At 31.6% G+C, this 27,657-nt stretch overlaps 1 long non-coding RNA gene across 2 annotated transcripts; it reads left to right on the top strand.

The window, feature by feature from the left end:
* Positions 1 to 3,176: 3,176 nt before the first annotated feature.
* On the top strand, positions 3,177 to 27,122 carry LOC127718942 (uncharacterized). 2 transcript variants are annotated; one of them, XR_007990041.1, is made up of 3 exons: positions 3,177 to 3,210; positions 15,678 to 15,844; positions 26,675 to 27,122. It is a non-coding gene; the product is annotated as an uncharacterized LOC127718942 (long non-coding RNA). The 2 variants fall into 2 exon arrangements; XR_007990040.1 differs by lacking the exon at positions 3,177 to 3,210 and adding an exon at positions 14,710 to 14,794.
* The last annotated feature ends 535 nt before the right edge of the window (positions 27,123 to 27,657 follow it).

Genomic DNA, 27,657 nt, shown 5'->3' on the forward strand with positions numbered 1-27,657 from the left:
CAACACAATCGGTCTAGATCTAAAAAAAATATACACATTTTGAGAGAGGAATGTTATTCATATGTAGTACTTTTCATCTTGATGAAGAAAATTATGAGATTTATTTGATTAAAACGACTATTTGTTTTTGAATACAGACCGTTTTTTGCATATGTTTTTCAACTTTTCCACATAGGGGAGATAACTCGGATAACATTATTTTTTGTCGTTTTTACTTTTTTTTTACTTTTTTGCCATGGCATTGTCAGTCTGTTTTCGACTTATGAGGTTGAAATCCCTTTGGCATATTTCGTCTCTAATGATGGAATGTGTAGGGACTTTATCTATTTTGTTTTGTAGACAGAAATGAGTCTCGTGATCCCAATTTTTATTTTTATTTTCATGATAACATTGAGTTTTCCATTTATAGTTTATACAAAATCTGACAATACTGCATAACCTGTAGCTTGCAAAATGCTCTGTGGCCCAAATTTTTATTATGTTTTTCAAAAAAGAATAAACTACATTTTGGCAAATAATCAAAAAAAATCTACCGATTTTAATTTTGACCACACTCATGAAAACTATAAGAGAGAGAGAGAAACTGTTGACATAAAAAAAACATATCTACAAATTAATCAAAGCAATACCAAATCAATTCATGGACTTAAAATTTTTTTACAGATTTTTGATTTTTTTCTTTTTCTTTGAAAACACATATAGATAGAGAGAAGCTGCAAAGAACCAACAAAATCACTATGGACAAGAAAATAAGTGACGGAAATCATTAATTTGCTTCTTATTATAAGTTATAGGGGTCATTGTCCATTAATGAGTTTACCAATTTAAAAAAATGAAATATTCTCCGAGTGGATATATACATAACCCTGGGAACTATTTTACTTGGTGCTGAAAAATGGTTTGCACTGCTGTAAATGATGTATTTTTTTTGAAAGTTGATGATTTAGACTAGAGGCTCTAGATCAAATTTCATTAGGTTTCATATAGACTTCATGTATGAGCGAAAAGTAAACAACAGAATCTACCATACTTTATGGTTGGTCCCATGCAGTAGGACTTCCACCTATCAATTCTTTTTGTTTTATTGCGTGGAAAAGAAAATTCAAATTTTCAGATACCTCTAACAAGGCCGGGGGGGTGGGGGGTCACATTCTGATATAGCTCTGACCCTCTCAGTCCTACGCTTTAGCGTATTATTTGTCATATCAGTTGATCTTTGTTTTTTAAGATTTAGACTCCAGATTCTTATGTTTTATTTCGGGGAAAACGGAAGTGATAAATACAAATTCTCCGCAAACTCTTACATAGATGTGATTTTATATGAGTAAAATTTGACCCTCACAGTCATAAGTCTTATAAGCACAATATTCTGTTGTATATATGAACACACAACATAGATAAATATTTTCTTAAATATTGTTCATTAAAAAAAGTCTGGTTTTCAATCATAAAAAAAGATCCAAACAAAACATGTAAAATATACGGCAAAACTGTATTCAAGTGTAATATATAGCGATGGGTAATTCTTTTGCTTTATGAATTTATGGAAAACTTTCTTTGTATATCATTTTGCCTCCGAACTTGCAAATGAAGAAGAAAAAATCCTGGGGATTTGTCCCTCATTCTTTTCCATAGAATTGCAGTTTCAATTCACATAATTCTGTAATGTTTTACGCATCATTATTGTCTTTCAATTTAACATAAAACGATCTAATATTTGTACTATATTCGAAGTCAACAACAAAAAACTTCAATTCTGCACAAGTATATGTCATCCTATCATTGTTTTGTTTTGACTTTACGTTCTGTTTTTATAACTTAACATTTTACTGTTTCAAGTCAAGACCAAACTACTTCAAATTTACATCGTGTAGTTTCAAGTCAACACATTGTATGATAAGTCTCTCGTAACGTCATAATGATATAACATCGTGCTATCTTAGCTCAACAACACGTACTTTCAACTGTACGTCGTGTAGTTTTGAATGAGCATATTGTATGGCAAGCCTATTGTGATATTATTATGATATAACGTCGTGCTATCATAGCTCAACATCACATACTTTCAACTGTACGTCGTGTAGTTTTAAACGAGCATATCGTGTGGTAAGCCTATCGTGACATTCTAATGATTTAACAACGTGCCATCTTAGCTAAACATCACGTACTTTCAACTGTACGTTATGTAGTTTTAAATGAGCAAATTGTATAATGAGCCTATTGTGACATTATAATGATATAACATCGTACTATCATAGCTAAACATTACAAAATTTCGACTGTACTTCGTGTAGTTTCAAGGGAGCATCTTAGCTTAACACGTTGCATCGTTTTGTTTTAAGTCAACAAATTGTATGGTAAGCCTTTCGTTTCAATATAGTGGTGTAGCATCGTGTTATCTTAACTTAACATCATGTACTTTCAACTGTGCATCATGGTGTTTTAAATCAACAGATTGCATGATAGACCAATCGTAATATCACAATGATATAACATCATACTATCTCAACTCAACATTTATTAATAACAAGTCAGCACCATACATTTTAGCTATTCATTTTATTTGTTATCATAGCTATCGAAGTGGATGACTGAGCAGTATACATCTGCAAGCTAACATCATGCAACGTCAACTTCACATCATGTACTTTAAACCCAACGTTACGTGTGTTTGGCATATCATCACAACATCGTGACTTATCATTATAATATCACGACTACAGCACTTGTCATTGCAAGTCAACATTGAGCAAATTCAACTTAGTATATTGTTATTTAGAGTTAGCATTTTGATGACTCAATTCAACATCACGCTGCCTTAACTTTACATTTTAAGCTACAGCATAACGTTTTGTAAATCTCTAATATATGACAGCTGAGGCTTTCCATATTTGCCTATTATATTGAATTATTAAGTAGATAGGTTACTTTTAATAGCAAAAATTACCAGCAAGACAAGATCTACAAGGAGGTCAAAATGTCCGGCGAAATCGTTAGTTTGTAATTGGAGTTATCTAAACATAAAATTAAATCTTTTGTGACAAACGTGAAGGGAATTTTGAAATTAATTAACACCGTAATTTTAACAGCTTTTTTAACTGCAAAACGCGCACTCTCTCGCTCAGCTGTAGTGGAATATTTTCCGGAATTGTTTCACACGTTTTGAACCGGAAATTGTGGAATTTATTTGCCATTTAAGGTAGATCAAAGGTATATATTTCTTGAGGTAGAATTTTCTTATACTTTGCCAAAATGAAGATTTTACTATGCTTTTTTTCAAAAATATAAAGTATGGGTCACCGTGCTATTTTCCAAGCTATGAGTCGTTGAAAATTGCCTAAATTTGGTTAGATTGTTCATGAAAAAACACATTTATGTGCATAAAAAAAAACTATGAGATAGAATTTTGAAATAAATTGTGAGAAGATAGGTTTTATAATATGTTTTAAGAAAATAAAAAGAAAAAATGGTGTCGCCGAACTTGTTTTCTTGCTACAAGTAAAAATAAAAAATGTCCCTATCAGTCCAGTATATAATTTTTACTAAAAGAGTTATCTCCTCTTAAATGGCTTATTTAAAATGATTCTAAAAACACAAAATTTGATATTTGTTTAAATATTTTGAGTTATACAATAAATCATCAAGTTTTCTTTATATAAATAAACAGTCTAACCAATAAATTGAAAATCTGTCTCCAAATTTGCAGATTTGGGCAAATATCTAGACCGATTTTGTACTGGGATTGTACAATCCAAGATGGCGGTATACCATGAATCTACCTTAATCATTTTTCACTTTCACTTCACTTACTTATAGGTGGCACGGTAGTATTTCCTGGCCCATAAGGGATAATGATAGCCTTTTTAGAATTTCCACCACTTTCTAACACTGCCAAAAATTCTACATTCACAGTTAACTGAAGTACTTTCATTTTACTATTCAGAAATGAATTTGAATGTGTATCATGACCGTTTACTTTTTTTGCTATTTTTAAAAACCTAAGGCCACTAGTGCATTTAGGTCTTTTATCGTGCAGTGAATACAAAATTCTCAAAAATTCTCAAAAATTCATTTTCATCTGTATGTAAAATTATTTCATATTTTCCTACACCTGACTCATCCCTCAGTTTGGGAAAGTATGTTCAGTTGATACTGTATTTTTTGTCAATCGTGCTATTTTTAATTAATTAAAAATATATAATTGGCGACTGAAGATTAAAGAAATAGACTTTATACTGTTCGAATTATTTCGGTTCTTTACATTTAGCTAATGATACAACTTGTTATGATTTTTATAACATAACAATGAATTTTGATTGGTTCCTTTATAGACTTGTGATTTAAAGGAATTAAAGTTTTTCATTCTGCCGTTGATAGCCGAAAACTAAGTTACCTATATTCCCCTGTAATTTATACAATATATTTGGTTTTCAGTTTGATTCAGAAGAAACACCGACATAGCTAGATATTACAATTAATTATCTAATTACTACCACAATCTGATATTAATAAGTATTGTAATTTTCATTGTTATTAATAAATGTAATGTCAGTATTACAAATCTAATCTTGAATCAATCCTAATCCTATCTTATTTTTGGGAAATATTTTTACAAATTCAAATGTGACGTCACTTTGTGTGTTTTTTTAGAATTTCAAATGTGACGTCACTTTGTGCGTTGAGGCTTTGGCTAACTCGGCTGTGTATTTTTATGTGTTGGATTAAGTTGTTTAATGTAATGTATCCATTTTTATTCTGTAGTTAGTCCCCACTTCGGTTTTATCATGTATATCTATTATATAGTCATTTTATAAAATTTACTGTTTGCAAAATTATAAATTATTCTAAATAATAAGGATGTTCTTGTCCCAGGCAGAAAACCCTGGCCGTGTTAGGTGCAACTTTTTGGAAGTTTTGGTCCTCGGTGCTCTTCAGCTTTGTACTTGTTTTGGCTTTCAGACTTTTTTCATCTGGGCGTCACTGGTTGGTCTTGTGTGGACGAGACGCACGTCTGGCGTATTGAATTTTAAGCCTAGTACCTTTTGTTAGCTATTATTCGTGTGTTTCTTTGTCCTATATGTTCTCCCATTTAATTGTATTGTGGTCCTGTCATGTGATGTTGTCATTTTGGTGTTGTGTTTGAAGTTGCCATAAAAGCGGGAGGTTTGGCATGCGGCAGATTCCATATAAGAAATTGAAATGTCTGTCAAAATGAATAAATAAATAAAAATAATAATTACTGTTATTTTAAAGATAATCTGTAAATGTTTTGAAGAATAATGATGTTAAAAGAAATTATAAAAATAATTTTTGGATATGATTGTTTCCGTTTTAAGTAGAAATGATTAAAACAAGTTGAAAAAATGCAAAAATTTTGACAGAATTAACTCCCATTTTTTAACACAATGTTTATGTGTTGCAATGCTTTATGTTGACACTTGTATACTGGTTTTTACTAGTGTAGTCTGGTTATTCAAACATCCCTGTTCCCAAATTTGTTACTTTTTTTAGTCAAAAACATCTGTGATATATATTTTTTTTCACTTTCAAATATTTTGCTTTATAGCTCAGTGTCTGTCAATAAATCTTATGTCAGGAATATCGCTGTAAAAACTTTCAAAATCATTGTAGGTTCCAATATATGCCAGTTAAAACTGTAAGTCATGCTGTACATAAGAAAAAACACATGTTGATTCTTTCATTTAACTTTATTCAAGCAATAGTTTTAACTTATATGTTTCCTACATAAGATCTGTCAAACTTGTTTTCTTATGTCTGAAACATTTGAATGTGCTAACAGTTAAAGTTCTTTGACCTGTAGTGAAATCTTGTTAGATGTAAGCCTACAGTATTTTCCAGGAGTTTTAAAAATGACTTTCAACTAGGATTTGATTTCCAATGTCAGTCAAAAAAAACAAATATATATTGTCTGTCAAAATATCTTATGTATGAAAAATCTTATGTCAGAATCAAGTCTGTCAAAATCTTATGTCAGAAACTCAATTTGTCTGTCAAATCTTATGTCAGAAATAATAAAGTCTGTCAAATCTTATGTCAGAAAAAATAAAGTCTGTCAAATCTTATGTCAGAAATAATAAAGTCTGTCAAAATCTTATGTCAGAAAAAATAAAGTCTGTCAAATCTTATGTCAGAAACAATAAAGTCTGTCAAATCTTATGTCAGAAACAATAAAGTCTGTCAAATCTTATGTCAGAAACATAATATTTAAGGCTTCGTTTATTTAAAAAGGATGATGCTCATAATTTTTTTTTTGGTCAAATTGTCTTTATCGTTATTAGTAAAGCATGTATTCAAAAACAGAAGTTCATTGCTTATGATTTTTGCCTAACGTGCTTATGGGAGTTGTTTCACTTACTTATATGGAATCTGCCATGCCACAAAACCAGGTTCAACCCACCATTTTTTTTCTTAAAATGTCCTGTACCAAGTCAGGAAAATGGCCATTGTTATATTCAGCAACTCAGCTTTCCACACGTTTTTTCTTCATTCTTGAAGATATTGATTTGATATTTGGTATATAGTTTTATAATGACAAGTTATAGATCAAGTTCGAATTTTGTTCTGGTCTGATGATTTAGTCCAGAGTTATGGTCCATAAAAAAAATCCATAACTAATGTTAAGAGTACTATGTTAAACCATATATCTGTACAAAGGGAGATAACTCATTTTTTAAAAGACATTCTTTGGTAAATTGAGGAATTTTGTGGCAGGTTTATATGTTATTTTGTATAAACTAATTTTCTGATTGCTACATGTATTTATATATATATATATATTTTTTATTAAGTGAAATCCTTTAATTAGACAATAATCTATTTTTATTAAAGTATATATTTCATTACATTAAATTGTGTAGATAAAAGTTGTTGACATTTTATAGATAAGTTACAAATCTATATTAGTTTGTGACAAATGAAAGAAAAAAATATTTGGAACTATTAATTATATTTGATTGTAATTCGAAAATAGATATACATTGTATTACATCATATCTAATGTTAGAGTGTTATAGGTTTTCCACACTTTTTTTCATCATGCTTGAAGATATTGATTGACAATTGGTATATAGTTTTATCATGACAAGTTACAGATCAAGTTCAAATTTTTGTTTCAGTCTGATAATTTTGTGCAGAGTTATGGTCCTTGGACTTGAAAAAATTCTCTCATATATTCAGTTTTCCACACTGTTTTTAGTCATGCTTGAAGATATTGACTTGATATTTTTTATTTGTTTGCACCATGACAAGTTATAGAATAAGTTAGCATTTTGTTCCAGTATAATGAATTTTTAACCGGTAGGGGACTATGTATTGCCATGCAATACTCTCAGAATGCTTGTTATAGCTTAATTAACGTTAAAACAATTTTCCACTAAAATGAATGTTACTTTATTCAAATATAAGGACTTTGTTAGCAAAACCTACTAATCTTATTAGATATTATGAATTTTTATGACATTAGATAAACAGCTAACTAGTATATTATTCCAAGATACATCAAGATTGAAAAGACTAAACGAGAGAGTTCACAATGATCTGAATATAAACCAGTTTGAAAACTAACAGCTTAATCATGTGTAATTACTAGTTCAGTTCATAGTAAGATAAGAACATTTCTAAACTTCAAAGAAAAGCACAGAAGAATAAGGCTATCACCACTTGGCATCATTCTAAAATAGACTGTAAAGAAGCTACTGCTTAATTTGATGAAAAGCTACAACTCTATCTAGCTACTGAGAAGAGCTACAATGTTTATATATAAATTAAGCAGCACATAAACAGTAACAAGAAAGGCTGTTAACCTGTGAACTGTAGACGGCAGCAATTTCAATATTTAAACTTATCAGATTGATGAAGAAAACAGAAACTGCAATTCCATTAGACCAGTACATCCTACCCTTACTATGAAATCACATTCTCTCACAGATTAACTCCCTCTCTAATTTCCACTCACAATCATATACCATCATCCTCTCCATCATTTTATTTTTTATCCCTCCCTTTCTTGCCCTTTCGCTTTTTCGTAACACCCTTAACCACCTACCACCTATACCCCTTCTGCTTTGTGTTAAGTCCCTATGAGAAGATTGGGTTAGTAGATGAATACAATATTATAAGATGTACCAGAAATGGAAGAATTTACATTTTAGAAATATGAAGGAAATTTAGAACTAATTGATACCAAACATAAACATATGATACTGAGCCACTTTTAGAAATGTAGTCTTATTTTCTACACATAATAGTCATCATAGCATTCGTACAAAAGATTAACAGCCAAAGTTACAGAAAGCCAAATTGTGTAATGTAAATTTAAAAATAGAATGCTATTTTGATTGATAAACATTATGAATGCCAAAAGTGTATATTTAACTCTCAATTTCAAAGTGTTTTTGGTGTGTTGATGAAAAAATGCCAAATGATATAAAAATATGAATAGTAAAACAACATGTAAAAGCAAAAAGCAAAATGAAAAAATGCCAAAGTTAAAAAATGCTAATGGTATTAAAAATACCTGTCTGCTAATGTACTAGCCAGCCGTCCTGTGGGTTAGCGAGTCTTTAAGGTGCTAGTATGAGCCAAAATTTGTTCCTGTGAAAAAAGTAATATCACAGGAAATATGTTCTGGGAGAACTTTTTTCACAGATGATTTCTATATTATTTGTTCCATCTCTATAAAATTTGTTCCACACTTTACCTGGTGAAATAAGTACTGGGGTGGTGAAATTTGTTCCCTACCTAGTGAAATAAGTTCCAGGTTTATGAGATTTGTTCCTCACCTGGTGAAATAAGTTCTAGGTCTGTGAGATTTGTTCCTCACCTGGTGAAATAAGTTCCTTGTCTGTAAAATATGTTCCAATGGTTAAACAAGTTATCTTATATACTGAGCATTTGTCATCAGTGCGTTTAAAGTTATCATTCATATGCATTATAAAAATAAGTATTATATTAATAATATAAGCAAACAGTATAAATCATCCAATTCGGATCCTGTGGAGTATAGCAAATGTTTAGCAATTTGTTTAGTTATATACTCTGTAAAAATATCAAAATGACACTTTTGAGCCAGAAAAGAGTAGAATAAGAAAAATCATTCAGAAAAAAGTATAGCTAAGGATAAACATATGTACTTATTTGAAAAGGACATAATAACTGATCAATTGTATCAAAAGACATGTAGTTTCAAAAGACATACTCTTTTGAAACTGTGTCATGACCTAAGTACATGTATGACAAAAACAAGGGGCCATGACAATTAAAAGGAACCAAGGAGGAATACTACATAAAAAATAAATACAAATTATAATACTTTTCAATGGCTTTATTTCGTATCTTCATCCTATGGTTACAGACATCCCTTGATTGCAAATGTATCCCATGCAAGCACACTCGGTACAGCATTTAGCTTGCATTATAATTTAAGTGTAACAAGAAAATATTTCGCTGTGCAATATGTTGCAAAAGTACTAATTTCTGTGAAAATATGTTTGAGCTGAACTTATTAATTTCTATGAAATATGTATATGTTCGTTTAAAACTAATATCACAGAAACTTAAATATTTATCTTATTTATAACTCTAAATACATGTAATATTAATTGGAACAAAATTCTTGGAGCTATGATATTTGTTCCGGAACTTATTTCACATTTGGTCATAAAATTAGTTCTGGAACAAATTTTACAGTGCTGGAACATATTTTCTGTGATATAAATTCCGATGGAACATATTTCCTATGAAATTTGTTCCGGTGGAACAAATGTCATGCCGGAACAAATTTTTTGTTACATTAGTTCACCAAGACAAACACCCGCAGTGGGTCACCTATCTTTTCCTTTTGGAGTACCAGTTTTTTAGTCTCCGATTTGACTTGGGGGGCTTAAAATTAACTGAGATAAAATTGAAAAATATATAAAAAAACAGTCATATGTACAATTTAAAAATTTTGTCTTAAAAAAGGAAAAATATCCCCTTTGACCCCCATTCCCAAATGGATAATAAATTGCTTCGCTGAGCGCAGCTGGATACGACCGCAGAGGTTCAACACTGAACAGTTGGGGCAAAAATGAACACAATATTCGTGCTTGATACAGGTCTGAATTTGGATTGTAATTAAATATTTGACACATACCATGTTTCTGACACAGAATAACTGTAGTCAAAGAACTTAGAATTGGTTATATTATTTGAATTTATATTCAATGTTTTGCTTTTGTGCAATACACTATGCTGTTGTGAATTGAATATTTGAAGACATTTTCTTTTTAATTTCTGAAATCTGAAATGAGACATCTTACTACACACAATACTGTGCTATTGCTTAATACTGTGCAATTTAAGATTTCTTGCTATTGCGCAATACTGTGCAATAAGATATTTCTTGCTATTGTGCAATATTGTGCAATTGAAGATTTCTTGCTATTGTGCAATACTGTGCAATTGATGATTTCTTGCTATTGTGCAATACTTTGCAATTGGTTATTTCTTGCTATTGCTCAATACTGTGCAATTGTAGATTTCTTGCTATTGTGCAATACTGTGCTATAGCGCAATTCTATGCAATTGGAAGATTTCTTGCTATTGCACAATACTTCATATGATAACTTGTGTGTTTCTCCTGTCATATCAATATTTTTTGCTTTTACATATATCTAATATAATTGATTGAAAAATGGAAAATTAAAAAAAAAATACATAAAATTTATGACCCCCCCCCCCCCTCCCCAATTATTTTGACCCCCCTTAAAGTAATTACCCCAAAACTCAATCCCAGCCTTCTCTTAGAGGTATGGTACCTTGCAGTACAATTTCAGAGAGATCCATACACTAAGACACAAGTTATTATCTGGAAACAAGAAAAATGCTATTTTTTTGCCCCTTGATTGGCCCCTAATTCCTGAACTTTTGGGCCAATTACCCCCCAACCTCTTACCCAGTCTTCACATTGAGATATGGAACCTTGTAGTACAATTTCAGAGAGATCCATACACTTACACACAAGTTATTGTCCAGAAACTACAAAATTGCTTGTTTTTAGCCCCTTTTTTGGCCCCTCATTCCTGAACGTTTGGAACAATTACCCCAAACTCATACCCAGCCTTCCCATTGTGATATGGAACCTTGTTGTACAATTTCAGAGAGATCCATACACTTACACACAAGTTATGGTCCGGAAACTACAAAATTGCTTGTTTTTTTATCCTTTTTGGTCCCCAATTTTTTTAAAACAGTTGGTACCATAACCCAAAACCAATCCCAGTATTCCCATTGTGATATGGAACCTTGTGGTACATTTTCAGAGATATCCATAGACTTACACACAAGTTATGGTCAGGAAACTACAAAATTGCTTGTTTTTATACGCCCGTCAAATTTTTGACGGGACGTATTATGTTATACAAATGTCCGGCGTCCGTCCGTCTGTCTGTCTGTCCGTCTGTCTGTCTGTCCGTCTGTCTGTCCGGCGTAAACATGTCGCACCATAACTTGAGAATGACTTATCCAAATTTTATGAAACTTAACATAGTTGTTTCTTATGATGGTCAAACTATCTGTATACTTTTTGGTGAAAATAAGATTAAAACTTTTTGAGTTACGGGACTTACTAACTAAAACAGGTGTGTGTTTTTTTTCACATGTCGCGCTGTATCTCAAAAACAGTTAATGATTATTGCTTAAAACTTTACACACTTCTTAGTTATATTAACCTTAAGATCTGTATACTTTTTGGTGATGATTCAAAATTTTATTTTTGAGTTATTGAGTATTTTGTAAAAAAAGGGGGAGGGGTTTTTCACATGTCGCGCCGTATCTCTAAAACGATTTATGATTATTGCTTAAAATTTTACACACTTCTTAGTTATATTAATCTAAAGATCTGTATACTTTTTGGTTTTGATTCAAAATTCTATTTTTGAGATATTGATTTTTTTTTTTTTAAAAGGGGGGGTTTTCACATGTCGCGCCGTATCTCAAAAACGATTTATGATTATTGCTTAAAATTTTACACACTTCTTAGTTATATTAATCTAAAGATCTGTATACTTTTTGGTTTTGATTCAAAATTTTATTTTAGAGATATTGAGTTTTTTGTAAAAAAAAAGAGGGGTTTTCGCATGTCACGCCGTATGTCAGAAACTATTTATGCTTATTGCATAAAAATTCACACACAAGACGACGGGTGTATCATGCGCTCATGGCGCAGCTGTTTATTTACCCTTTTGGGGCCCTTAATTTCTAAACCTTTGGTACCATTACCCCCAAAATAAATCCCAACCTTCCCTTTGTAGTATTGAACTAGAAAAATGCTTGTTTTTGGTCCTTTGTTTGCCCCCCAACTCCTGCATGTTTGTGGCAATTACCCCCAAACTCAATCTCAGCCTTCCCTTGATATGGAACCTTGTGGTACAATGTCAGAGAGATCCATACACTTACACACAAGTTATTGTCCGGAAACCACAAAAATGCTTTTTTTTTTAACCCTTTTTGGCCCTTAGTTCCCAATCTGTTGGCACCATAACCCCCAAAATGTGGCATTAAACATTGTGGTATAATTTCAGACCAATCGAAATACTTTTACACAAGTAAGTATCCTGAAACTAGAAAAATGCTTGTTTTGGGCCCCTAATTTCTAAGCGGTTGGGACCATCATCCCCAAAATAAATCCCAACCATCCTTTTGTAATAACCTTCTTAAAAAATTTCATAGAGATCCATTCACATAAATTCAAGTTATTGTCCGGAAACCAAATATGTCTTTGGATGACGATGCATACGATGCTGACGATGCAGACGACGACATCATAGCATTATACGAACCCAAAAAATTTTTTGCGGTCGTATAAAAATGTAAACAAGAATATAAGGATGGTATGAGAGCCAATGAGACAACACTTCTCTCTGTCAAAGAAACAATGTATTAAAAGTAAGCAATACATATATATAATAGGTTAAAATATGTTTAGTATTAACATGATTAAATATGGCTATATACAGTGATATATGTTCATGGACACTTTTTCATACTTAAGGCCATTTTTCATAGGAAAATTGTGACTTGGACACATTTAAATAAGTAAATATTGTCCATGGACAGTATTTATATTTATTATGAAAAAAATTATGTTATACGGTACATTATTTCATAGGGAACATTATTAAGTCCTATGAAAACCTCCTCCCCCACCCAACACATTCTTTAAATTCCTGTCCAAAGTCAGGCGCCTGTGATTGAATGGCTGTAATTCTAATATTATAGTTTTAGCCTAAATCAGACATAGGTTTTCTCATTTTATTTTATTTTTTAAATTGGTTCATGACTACCTTTTATATCTTGCTATAGAGTTTTATGGCTTTAAGGATCATCGTTGAAGATTGTATGATCACCAAAAGTAGCTAGCATCTACATCATTTGGTATTTGGTGTATAAGTGTCTCATTTGCAATTATACAACAACTCCTTACTTTAGCTCACCTTGCCACAGCAAGACAAGAAATATGACAAGGACAAAACTGTTGGTTAACTCTGTAAAGGAGTAATTGCCCCTAATTGATGATTTTTACCAATTTTAGTGTTTTTCCTTTTAATTCAAAAACTATAAAAGATAAAATAAATGGGGAATGTGTCCATAGGGACTCAGATGATGTCCCCGCTAGCATATAACGTTATAAAGGGACATAACTCACTAACTGTATAAGTGACGCTACCAAAATTTGAACTTAAACTGAGTTTTGTGGTAATAAGCATTGTATATACATTTCATAACATTTAGTTGAGACAAACTGAAGTTGGAAACAAAAAATTCAGAAACTTTTCTATTTGTAAAAAAAACATAACTTTTGAACGGTAAAAGTGACGCCACCAAAACTCAAACTCAATCTGTATTTTGTGGTAATGAGCATTGTGTATAAGTTTCATATCATTTGGTTGAGTCAAACTGAAGTGGGAGAACGTAACAAAAAATTCAGAATTTTTTTTCATTTGTAAAGGGGCATAACTCTTGAATGGTAAAAGTGATGCCACCAAAATTCAAACTTGTCTTGTGTTTTGTGGTAATAAGCATTGTGTTCAACGTTTCATAACATTTGGTTGAGGCAAACTAAAGTTAGAAAACTGAAACCAATTTTGGGATGTACGTACGTACAGACAGACAAGGGTTAAACTTAATGCCCCTCAACTGCGGCAGGGGCAATAAAAAAATTCAGAGCAGAAATGATCATGAGGACAAGATTCACAAAATAATCACCAAAACAAAATCTTCAGATATTTTTTTTAATATTCAAAAGAAAATGTATGGTTTTTTTGGGGGAAAACTCAGAAGTACTCCATTTAAATGTTATTGCCACTGAATGTTAATCAAACAAGTAACCATGGTAACTACATGTAGTATGTTAATTTGGATACTGTTGTTTTGTGTATCATACTTTGATATTTTTATATTTTACATCAGATTTTAGTAAATTTAATTCTAAGTAATTAATGAGTAGTTTCTAGTCATGCATCAGTGGTTTTATTTATTGTAAGACTTCTTTCTTCATGGCTCAGTGAATTTTGATCCATTGAGTATTAGTTTACTCTCTAGGTTTAACTAGTTTGTGCTATGAAAACTCTATCTCCTTTATGATAATTGGTTTATTAAGTCATGTGTCTATTTAGGAGGGAAATTCTTTTGTTTAGTCAGACTTTACTTATAGTTTGAACTGATTGGAGCTGTGCTGTTCCTTATATAATTTTATTCAAATTTGGTGGACATCTTTGATTTTTTTTCAAATAAGGTCAGTGTTCCATAATTAATACCTCACATGCCTTCTAATATACTGATATGAATTAATGTATTACATTAATGATTTTGTATGAATGGTCAAAATGAATGATTTCAGAATAAAAGGTTCAAATGAATGATTATTATGAAACACAAAAGCACATATTTATAAAATATTGGTTCAATCAGATAAGTCTAAATAGTCATTTTATAAGAATTTATGCCAAACAATATTTGAATATCTCAGTTATTGCCAAAAAAATTAAAAGTAATTATGTATTGGACCCCCCTTTTTTTTTTACATTTAATGTAAATGAATGGGGACATATGGTTGGAAACCCCCTCCCCCTTTTTATCCTGGGTTGGAACCCCCCTCCCCCCTTATGTAATTGCTGGATCAGCCCCAGGAAACATTACAGCTTAAAGAAACTTCAAATTGCAAAAATGATCAACAAGACAATATCTACAAACAAGTCAAACTTTAATGAAATTAAAAACTACTCATTATTAGAGTTATTGACTGTTTAATGATGACTTTTATCATTTGTTTTCCTTTTCTGAAAAACAATAATAATATTTTACATTTAACTATTATAGATAGAAAGCCACTTTAATAGCAAAAATGATCAGCAAGACAAGATCTACAAATATGTCAAATTTTGCCAAAATCGTGATTGCCCTTATATGACAAGTTTGCACAAACCAACACACTCCCTAGAGCCATCCCGTTGATATTGTCATATTAAATGAACAGAGTTATCTTTCTTTGTACTGATTATTAATATTGCAGGGTCAGATTTTTATTATACTACCAAAACTACTCAGTTTTGTACAAATATTCTAAAAATAATATGCCTATTTATTTATCCTAATTGACATGTTTTTATGTTTTGCAGGAAATTTCTATTAGTAAATGAATCAAATGAAGAATCGTCATGGTTAAATGCATAGAAAGGATATTTGAAGAGAGCCAATGATTGACATAAGGAGAAGCAGTTATGAATTTTGAAATTGATATAAAGGAGAGGTCATTCATCACAGAAGATTTAATCAAAGTTTACAGGTAGGAGACTTGATCGGTTGATTTTTATCAATAGTCATAAATAAAAAAGATGTGGTACTATGATTGCCAATGAGACAACTATCCCTGAGAGTCCAAATATTGGAGATTTAAGCAATGGTATGTTACTATGGCTTTCAACAATGAGCAAAACCCATACCATATCTTCAGCTATGCATCTGCTTAGACATTGCTTGTTTACTGTAATGTGGCAAATGTTTAATGCATATTCAAGATGATATAAAATGTTAATAGATGTAAATAACTTAAGTAGCTTCTAAAAATTTTGTAAAAATTGTTGGAGAGGGGAGGAACTAGCTATGGACGAAAGATAGGTGGTGGTGGCAATAAAATTTGCTTTGCAACAAACCATCTGCAGATTCTTCATATAAGAAGTTGTTACAAAGGAGACGACCAGTTATTGAATAGAAATAGAAACATTTGCGTTCTTGTATTATCACTCAAATTTCCAGATCAGATCGAAATTTTTCTGTTAAATATATTGGTATGCAATCCTATACATGCTATAAGCATTTGCTCATCTCATTTCTATGGAAATTACATTGTACTGTTCCCTCATCATAGTTCATAATCTATGAAAAGTTAGTATCAGAAAAATGTAATTAATATAGGTTCAAGTTTGTGCTTTATCCAGTTTAGAGGGAACCGCTTATAAATTTTAGTCAATGAATGGTAGTTTTGGTATAAAATTGTATAAGAATGATTAGCATTGGCATTTCTTGTCTTCGTGGAAATTATTTAACCCTACATCTCAGTCTTAATTCATTGACATTGGCTACAGAATGTTTGCATTGTCACAAACAAAAAGAAGACATAGGTCTTATACTTCTTTGGCATTATGGTTTACATGTTTTATGAACAATTGCCATTTGAAATTCAGGAGTAGCTTCAAGATATAATTTTTTTTATTCATTTTCCATATTCTACATGGACTATTGGACTAATATTCATAAATTCCATATTTTACCTGGTACTATTATACTCATCAGTTTCTAGGGTCAATATTTTGACCCTACTGTATAGATTTGTATTTTACTGAAAAAAACATATTGGCATAAAGGGACATAACTGATCATGAAGAATGGTAAAAGTGATGCTACCCAAATTTGTACTTGAACTGAGTTTTGTGGTAATAAGTATTGTGTATTATAACTTTCATACCATTTAGTTAAGGCAATCTAAAGTAAGAGAACTATATGACCTCAAATGCATTGATCGTTAAAAAAAGGGGGGTTCCAACCCCAGCAACCCTCCCCTGGATCTGCCATAATGGGGCCTCTGTGGCTGAATGGTCTAAGTAGTGAAACTACTGTATCACTAGCCTGAAAATAGATATAACAGTGATATCATACTTTAACTTTGTTTAAACCTGTTTATTTACTTTTGACTTTAATTATTTGTCCCTTGTAATTTTTTATTAACTGTGTATTTTCATTCAGGTGTCACAGGTCAAATTTATTTGTTCATTATGTGTTAATTTACGTTTTTTGATTGAGTTAAGCCTTCCAATTGATATTTTATAGTGTGTTTTTCTATGTTGTGATGTTATACTATTGTTTCAGAAAAGGGAGAAGGTTTGGTACCATTAAAACGTTTAATCCCGCTGCAAATGTTTGCACCTGTCCTAAGTCAGGAATCTGATTAAAGTAGTTGTCGTCTGTTTATGTAGTTCATACGTGTTTCTCGTTTCTCGTTTCAATATAGATTAGACCGTTGGTTTTTCCATTTGAATGGTTTTACACTAGTAATTTTTTGGGGCCCTTTATAGCTTGCTGTTCGGTGTGAGCCAATGCTCCATGTTGAAGGCCGTACCTTGCCCTATAATGGTTTTATAAATTTTAACTTGGATGGAGAGTTGTCTCATTGGCACTCATACCACATCTTCCTATATCTATATAAGAAGTTATCCCTGGCTCAGTATACTTCTAGGATATTGATTGTTTAACACACATGGTTACAAAACCCATAGCCGCTGAGTGTTGCTAAACCATATACCGGGCACTTCAGTGGCGTAGCCAGGTTCTGTGTGCAAAGCTCTGGTAGGGGGCAAAGCCCGCCTGAAGCTCAGAGAATTAAGTAAACACAAAGAAGAATTTTGTTGTTGGAAATTTATCTGTTCTGTCTAATTTTCTTAAGAAATATATGAAATGACAGGGTCCAGTTATACCTCGATAAACGGACATGAGTGTTGGACTGATTCAGTGACGACAATTTGTTTATAAACCAGTATAATGCTGCTCTACTAATTTGCCTATTGAATATGCTAGAGAACTCGACGGAGACAATCGACCTTCAAAGAGTGATGCAAACAATTTTGTAATATATGTAGGCTGTAACATAATATTATGAAATAGATAATACATTGGCTTAGTCATATCGTTGCTGGTTTTTGGCCGCTATGACAGCACCAAAGCAGTCAGCTGATTACGAACAAGTCAATACAGAAAAGGTGCACAAATAAAACCAATAGTTATGCATTTTTAAGATTGATTAGTACGAGGAAAAGGAGTCTGAAGAACAAATCATGCAGACTCAAACAATCCAATTATTCAAGTTTGCTTGACGTACCGATAAATGGGAATAAAAGGAAATGGTTACACGCAAGCGAGACAGCATTTTATCGACATAGATAAAAAAAAAATGTCAAACGATATTAACAAACGTCCTCCAACAATGGACAAGTGTCTAAATAATATATATCAAGCTCTAAACCGGCCAGAGCAACACAGTTGTGAATACAATTTGCAGAGACTATAAAAGATCTGTCATTGACACCAAATTTCGAAAATGACAAAATTATAAAGATAGAGTGACTTCCTGACTTCATCTTGGGTAAAGCACATAATCATGAAGCGATGTGAAACGAATTTTTGAAATCGGTATCTAATTTTTTTCAATGTGAATTAACGAAATTGTGGTGTATATATAAGACAGCAACCAAACGACACACAAAAATAATAAAAGACGTCTAGAGGTCAACGCATCTGGTTTTTAACTTGTTAACTGATACGTGATTTGCAAATAACAACAATTTACTGGTTTCATTTAAGCAAGCAACATTTTTCTTTGTTTGGTATTATAAAATATGTCAACAACTTCTTTTCAAATCAATTTCAAAATCAGTCGTCGTCGGGGCGTCCACAAATTTTCACTCTGTGGTTAAAGTTTTTGAAATTTTAATAACTTTCTTAAACAATCCTTGATTTCTACCAAACTTGGACAGAAGCTTGTTTATGATCATAAGATAGTATCCAGAAGTAAATTTTGTAAAAATAAAATTCCATTTTTTCCGTATTTTACCTATAAATGGACTTAGTTTTTCTGCCGGGAAATATTACATTCACTCTGTGGTTAAAGTTTTTAAAATTTTAATAACTTTCTTAAACTATCCTGGGTTTGTACCAAACTTGGACAGAAGCTTGTTTATGATCATAAGATAGTATCCAGAAGTAAATTTTGTAAAAAAATAAATCCATTTTTTCCTTATTTTACTTTTAAATGGACTAAGATTTTCTGCCAGGAAACAACACATTCACTCTGTGGTTAAAGTTTTTAAAATTTTAATAACTTTCTTATACTATTTTGGATTTGTACCAAACTTGGACAGACGCTTGTTTATGATCAAAAGCTAGTATCTAGAAGGAAATTTTGTAAAAAAAATAAATCCATTTTTTCCATTTTTTACTTTTAAATTGACTTAGATTTTCTGCCAGGAAACAACACATTCACTCTGTGGTTAAAGTTTTTAAAATTTTAATAACTTTCTTATACTATTTTGGATTTGTACCAAACTTGGACAGAAGCTTGTTTATGATCAAATGCTAGTATCTAGAAGGAAATTTTGTTTTCTTCCAGTTAACATTACATTCAGTCTGCAGTTAAAGTTTTTAAACATTTATTAGATTCATAAACTATCCTGGATTTTTACCAAACTTGGACAGAAGCTTCTTACAATCAAAAGATAGTATCAAGAGGAATATTTTTATTGATTTACTTCCTCATTTTTGTTGAGCCTGCGTTTAACAGAAAAAGTAGGCGAGACACTGGGTTCCGCGGAACCCTTACGAATTTTTAGTAAATGCATCGCTTGGCTGTCACATTCAGTGGCATAGCTACCTAAGGCTCGACTAGGCATGTGCCTATACATAAATTTGCCAATTATATACCCCTTTGGAATAAAAAAATAAAAATACACATTGTAATTCTAATGCGTATTATTACTTATACGGTGCCCGTCCGTATTCAAACACCGATCTGTACCCTTCGGTGCATAGGATTATTTTGATTTTATTGACAATGCCCGTTTCATCGGCAACTAGTGAAAGATCCTTTAGTGCGATGGGACGCATCAAGTCCTACCTGAGATCGGAGATGAGCGACTTTCTAATCTATCCCTTCTTCATACCCACCCACACCTCAATGTTGAAGTTGATGAGAGTATAACTGATTTTATTGGCAGAAAAAAAACGTTGACTTGACTTTGAATAAGTGTATCATTGACTTTGTGTATGAAACTGGATCTGAAAGTTATTCATAAAAGTTCAGAAATTTTAGATTTGTTTAACCAATTTTTCCCCAATGTCAGTTAAAAGATTCGTTCGAAAAAGTTGAAAATCGTTTCCCTTGACCCTCTGTAGGCCTTTAGCTTAAAATAGTCCAAACAAATTTTCGCCTCGCTCTCTGCACGCTAATAACACTTGCAACAACTCTTTGAGGGGTCTGCTGAAAGGCAAAATATCTGTCCCTATCCAATAAAGATCAATAAACCCTAATTTTCCAATGGCATTTTCAAAAGTTCAGACTTTCATCCTGGACGACCCCTATTACAGGACCTAGTGGCTAACTGTTGTATTTACTAGTATCGTAAATTTGTTTTTGTCCTGATCATGCAAAACTATTTGCCACTGGATGTTTAGCAATAAATCAATCAACTATCTTCCAGTAATCTCAGATCTGTGTGTAATGACCACATTAATTCAAATTCCTAAGCAGGTAGGGATTTTACAGTAGAGGATATAAGAAAATATGAATTTCTTGAATATTGTTACGATAGTATGAACAGAACAGAACTTCTGCATAAGGCATCGACTGTGTGTGTGTGTGTTTGTGTGGCTGGGGTGAAGGTTTAAGAATCAAAAGATCAATGGTTCAGGTTGATGTCTACCCCAAAGCATAGTATTATTATATAGTAATCTCAGTGTTTACGTGCCTATTTTTAGCTCACCTGGGCTAAGTGAGCTTTTCTCATCACTTGGCGTCCGTCGTCCGTAAACTTTTACAAAAATCTTCTCCTCTGAAACTACTGGGCCAAATTTAACCAAACTTGGCCACAATCATCATTGGGGTATCTAGTTTAAAAAATGTGTGCGATGACCCGGCCAACTAACCAAGATGGCCGCCATGGCTAAAAATAGAACATAGGGGTAAAATGTAGATTTTGGCTTATATCTCTGAAACCAAAGCATTTAGAGCAAATCTGACATGGGGAAAAATTGTTTATCAGGTCAAGATCTATCTGCCCGGAATTTTTTTTGACAAATCGGACACCCCGTTGTTGGGTTGCTGCCCCCAATTTAGTAATTTTAAGGAAATTCTGCAGTTTTTGGTTATAATCTTGAATATTATTATAGATAGAGATAAACTGAAAACAGCAATAATGTTCAGCAAAGTAAGATCTACAAATAAGTCATAATGACTTAAATTGTCAGTTGACCCCTTAAGGAGTTATTGCCCTTTATAGTCAATTTTTAACCATTTTTGTCGAGCCTTCGACTTTAGTCGAAAAAGCGAGACATAGCGATCCTACATTCCGTCGGCGTCGTCGTCGTCGTCGTCGTCGGCGGCGTCCACAAATATTCACTCTGTGGTTAAAGTTTTTGAAATTTTAATAACTTTCTTAAACTATCCTGGATTTCTACCAAACTTGGACAGAAGCTTGTTTATGATCATAAGATAGTATCCAGAAGTAAATTTTGTAAAAATAAAATTCCATTTTTTCCGTATTTTACTTATAAATGGACTTAGTTTTTCTGCCGGGAAATATTACATTCACTCTGTGGTTAAAGTTTTTCAAATTTTAATAACTTTCTTAAACTATCCTGGGTTTCTACCAAACTTGGACAGAAGCTTGTTTATGATCATAAGATAGTATCCAGAAGTAAATTTTGTAAAAAAAAAAAATCATTTTTTCCTTATTTTACTTTTAAATGGACTTAGATTTTCTGCAGGAAACAACACATTCACTCTGTGGTTAAAGTTTTCAAAATTTTAATAACTTTCTTATACTATTTTGGATTTGTACCAAACTTGGACAGAAACTTGTTTATGATCGAAAGCTAGTATCTAGAAGGAAATTTTGTAAAAAAATAAATCCATTTTTTCCGTATTTTACTTTTAAATGGACTTAGATTTTCTGCCAGGAAACAACACATTCACTCTGTGGTTAAAGTTTTTAAAATTTTAATAACTTTCTTATACTATTTTGGATTTGTACCAAACTTGGACAGAAGCTTGTTTATGATCAAATGCTAGTATCTAGAAGGAAATTTTGTTTTCTTCCAGTTAACATTACATTCAGTCTGCAGTTAAAGTTTTTAAACATTTATTAGATTCATAAACTATCCTGGATTTTTACCAAACTTGGACAGAAGCTTCATACAATCAAAAGATAGTATCAAGAGGAATATTTTGATTGATTTAATTCCTCATTTTTGTTGAGCCTGCGATTAACAGAAAAGTAGGCGAGACACTGGGTTCCGCGGAACCCTTACGAATTTTTCAAAAATTTTAGTAATCTTTTAAAAAAATCTTCTCCTCTGAAACTACTTTGACAAATTTAACCAAACTTGGCAATCATCATCTTAAGGGTATGTAGTTTTAAGAATGTGTCCAATGACCCTGTCCACAAACCAAGATGGCCGACATGGCTAAAAATAGTATATAGGGGTAAAATGCAATTTTTGGCTAATATCTCTGAATTTCAAAGCATAAAGAGCAAATCTCATTCATTAAAATATTTTCATTAAGTCAAGATCTAACTGCCCTTAAATTTTCAGACAAATCAGGCAACCTGTTGTTGGGTTCCTGCCCCTGAATTGGTAATTTTAAGAAATTTTGCAGTTTTTGGTTATTATCTTCAATATTATCTTAGATAAAGATAAACTGTAAACAGCAATTATGTATAGCAAAGTAAGATCTACAAATAAGTCAACTTGACCAAAATGGTCAATAAGGAGTTATTGCGTTTTAGTAAATTTTAAACAATTTTCGTAAATTATGTAAATTTTTGTAATTTTTATACGACCGCAAAAAAATTTTTGTGGTCGTATATTGGTATGACATTGGCGTCGTTGTCCAGCGTCGGAGTCGTCGTCCGAAGACACATTAGTTTTCGCACTCTAACTTTAGTTTAAGTGAATGGATCTCTATGAAATTTTACCATTAGGTTCAATACCACAACAGGAAGGTTGGGATTGATTTTGGGGGTTATGGTACCAACAGTTAAGGAATTAGGGGCCAAAAAGGGGCCAAAAATAAGCATTTTTGTCGAGCCTTCGACTTTTGTCGAAAAAGCGAGACATAGCGATCCTACATTCCGTCGTCGTCGTTGTCGTCGGCGGCGTCCACAAATATTCACTCTGTGGTTAAAGTTTTTGAAATTTTAATAACTTTCTTAAACTATCCTGGATTTCTACCAAACTTGGACAGAAGCTTGTTTATGATCATAAGATTATATTCAAAAGTAAATTTTGTAAAAAAAAAAATTCCATTTTTTCCGTATTTTACTTATAAATGGACTTAGTTTTTCTGCCAGGAAACATTACATTCACTCTGTGGTTAAAGTTTTTGAAATTTTAATAACTTTCTTAAACTATCCTGGATTTCTACCAAACTTGGAAAGAAGCTTGTTTATGATCATAAGATAGTATCCAGAAGTAAATTTTGTAAAAAAAAAATTCCATTTTTTCCGTATTTTACTTATAAATGGACTTAGTTTTTCTGCCAGTTAACATTACATTCACTCTGTGGTTAAAGTTTTTAAAATTTTAACAACTTTCTTAAACTATCCTGGATTTGTACTACACTTGGACAGAAGCTTATTTATGATCATAAGATAGTATCTAGAAGAAAATTTTGATAAAAATATGTTCCATTTTTTCCGTATTTTACTTATAAATGGACTTAGTTTTTCTTCCAGTTAACTTTACATACAGTCTGCAGTTAAAGTTTTAAAAACATTTATTAGATTCAAAAACCATCCTGGATTTTTACCAAACTTGGACAGAAGCTACTTACAATCAAAAGATAGTATAGAGAGGAATATTTTTATTAATTTTTTTCCTCATTTTTGTTGAGCCTGCAATTAACAGCAAAAGTAGGTGAGACACTGGGTTCCGCGGAACCCTTACGAATTTTTGTAACTTCCAGACATAACTTGTGTGTTAGTGTATGGATCTCTCTAACATTGTACCACAAGATTCCATATCACAAAGGGAATGCTGGGATTGATTTTGGGGGTAATTGCCTCAAAATTTTAGGAATTAGGGGCCAAAAAAGGGGCACAAAACAAGCAAATTTATATGGACAAATACGTTAGTACAAAACATAATTTAAATGGGTAATTATGGTTACAAATTCCATTGGAAATTTGAATTGAGATTATGACCATATCTTGAGGGAAAGAATTTTTTGGGGGGAAAAAGGGGGGGGGGGGTAAAAAGAAATTGTGGGGGTCAATTTTTTCTCATTTCAGATTTCAGAAATTAAAAAGAATTATTCTTTAAATATTATTTTTTTTTCAAATTTCTAATATTGAAAAATTTCAAGAAGTAATCTTTAATTGCACAGTATGGCGCATTAGATTTGTAAAATCTTTGACCACATTTATTTATTTGTTATGCCAAATCTGACCATGATATTTAGATTTTTAATTTTGGGTCCAGTTTTCAAATTGGTCTACATTAAGGTCCAAAGGGTCCAAAATTAAACTTAGTTTGATTTTAACCAAAATTAATTGAATATATGGGGTTCTTTGATATGCTGAATCTAAACATGTATTTAGATTTTTGATTTTGGGCCCAGTTTTCAAGTTGGTCCAAATTGGGGTCCAAAATTAAACTTTGTTTGATTTCAACAAAAATTGAATATATGGGGTTCTTTGATATGCTGAATCTAACCATGTATTTAGATTTTTTATTTGTGGGCCCCACTATCAAATTGGTTCATATTGAGGTCAAAAGGTTCCAAAATTAAACTTTGTTTGATTTCATCAAAAATTTAATTATTGGGGTTCTTTGATATGCCAAATCTAACCATGTATTTAGATTTTTAATTTTTGGGTCCAGTTTTCAAATTGGTCTACATTAAGGTTCAAAGGATCCAAAATTAAACTTAGTTTGATTTAAACAAAAATTGAATATATGGGGTTCCTTGATATGCTGAATCTAAACATGTATTTAGATTTTTGATTTTGGCCCCAGTTTTCAAGTTGGTCCAAATTGGGGTTCAAAATTAAACTTTGTTTGATTTCAACAAAAATTGAATATATGGGGTTCTTTGATATGCTGAATCTAACCATGTATTTAGATTTTTTATATGTGGGCCCCGCTATCAAATTGGTTCATATTGAGGTCAAAAGTGTCCAAAATTAAACTTTGTTTTATTTCATCAAAAATTGAATTATTGGGGTTCTTTGATATGCCAAATCTAACCCTGTATTTAGATTTTTAATTTTGGGTCCTGTTTTTTAAAATGGTCTACATTAAGGTCCAAAAGGGTCCAAAATTAAACTTAGTTTGATTTTAACAAAAATTGAATTCTTGGGGTTCTTTGATATGCTGAATCTAAACATGTGTTTAGATTTTTGATTATGGGCCCAGTTTTCAAGTTGGTCCAAGTTGGGGTCCAAAATTAAACTTCGTTTGATTTCAACAAAAAATGAATATATGGGGTTCTTTGATATGCTAAATCTAACCATGTATTTTGATTTTTGGGCCCCGTTATCAAATTGGTCCACATTGAGGTCAAAAGGGTCCAAAATTAAACTTTTGGTTTCATCAAAAATTGAATTCTTTGGATTCTTTGATATGCTGAATCTAACCATGTATTTAGATTTTGGATATTGGACCATACTAGGTAAATTAAAATTTAAGTTCTTAGACCACATTCATTCTGTGTCAGAAACCTATGCTGTGTCAAATATTTAATCACAATCCAAATTCAGAGCTGTATCAAACTTGAATGTTGTGTCCATACTTGCCCCAACTGTTCAGGGTTCGACCTCTGCGGTCATATCAAGCTGCGCCCAGCGGAGCATTTTATTTACAAAATATTTTCCTTTGAAACTACTGAGCCAAGTTCATTATAGGTAGAGATAATCGAAACAGCAAGAATGTTCAGTAAAGTAAGATTGACAAACACATCATCATCAAAACATAAGTTTGTCATGAATTCTATTCTCATCTATTATGTATACATGTCCTTTGTTTAGTATGAACATAGACCAAGGTGAGCGACACAGGCTCTTTAGAGCCTCTAGTTTTGTACTTATATCAGGCCATTAGTTTTCTTGTTTGAATTATTTTACTATGGTAATTTTGGAGCCTTTTATCTATGACCATATTCTGTGACTTAAAGTAGTTAATTTCTGTGCCATTTGGTCTCTTGTTGAGATTTGTCTCATTGGCAATCATTCCACATCTTTTTTATTATCATTTACCAATTATTCAAAATTGATTAAACTAAACTTTACATATGAATGGCTGATTAAACTTGCATACTTTAGGGATAATAAATCTTATTTTTACTTTTCAGTATGTTGAGAGAAGTTCAGAACAAGCAATTTGGTTGAAGAGGAGTTGTCAACACGTCATCTTTGAACAAGGTCAATTGTATTAGAAGTGAATCCTTAACAGAAATGAGACAATAATCAAATAATTCAAAGACTACATGGATGTTATCTGGACTAGCATTTGTATGACCTAAATGTGGTATTTTTCATATGAACACTTACAAGACAGATAATAGTCTGTGACAAACATTTGTATGCAGTTAAAGACTTGAAGAACTTGTATGGTATTCTTCAGATTTCAGTAGAATTTGTTTAAAACGGTACATTCTTGGTATGAATTGAAGAATTTTTGCTCATTTAAATGAATTATGAAAATGTTTTATATGTTTAGAATAAAAAACAACATAAAAGATAGACAAATTTTTATTTTCTTTCTTGAAACTTATAACAGAATAAATTGTCATATGCTAATTCTTGATAGATGTGCTGCCAGAAATTTATCAAGTCTATTTTTAGCCTGAAAGTGCAACTCAATGCACGGGTTATACAGACAGGAAACTACATTTATCTCTCAACCATATACAAAATAAGGATATATGGAAGGGTTGCCAATGAGAATAACTATCCTTGAATGCCAATGATATCTTATAAACTATATAAGATATCTCATTAACTATATAAGATATCTAATAAACTATATAAGATATCTTATAAACTATATAAGATATCTTATAAACTATATAAGATATCTTATAAACTATATAAGATATCTTTAATATAAACTATATAAGATATCTCATTAACTATATAAGATATCTCATATAATTTTATAAGATATCTCACATATTATATAAGATATCTTATATAGTTTATAAGATATCTCATATAGTTTTTAAGATATCTCATAAAATTTATAAAATATCTTTTAAACTATATGAGATATCTTATATTAAATAAGATATCTTATACATTAAATAAGATATCATATATTAGATATCTTATATAT

This window comes from Mytilus californianus, unplaced genomic scaffold (assembly GCF_021869535.1).
Source record: "Mytilus californianus isolate M0D057914Y unplaced genomic scaffold, xbMytCali1.0.p SCAF_10, whole genome shotgun sequence".
NCBI classification, from domain to species: Eukaryota; Metazoa; Mollusca; class Bivalvia; order Mytilida; family Mytilidae; genus Mytilus; species Mytilus californianus.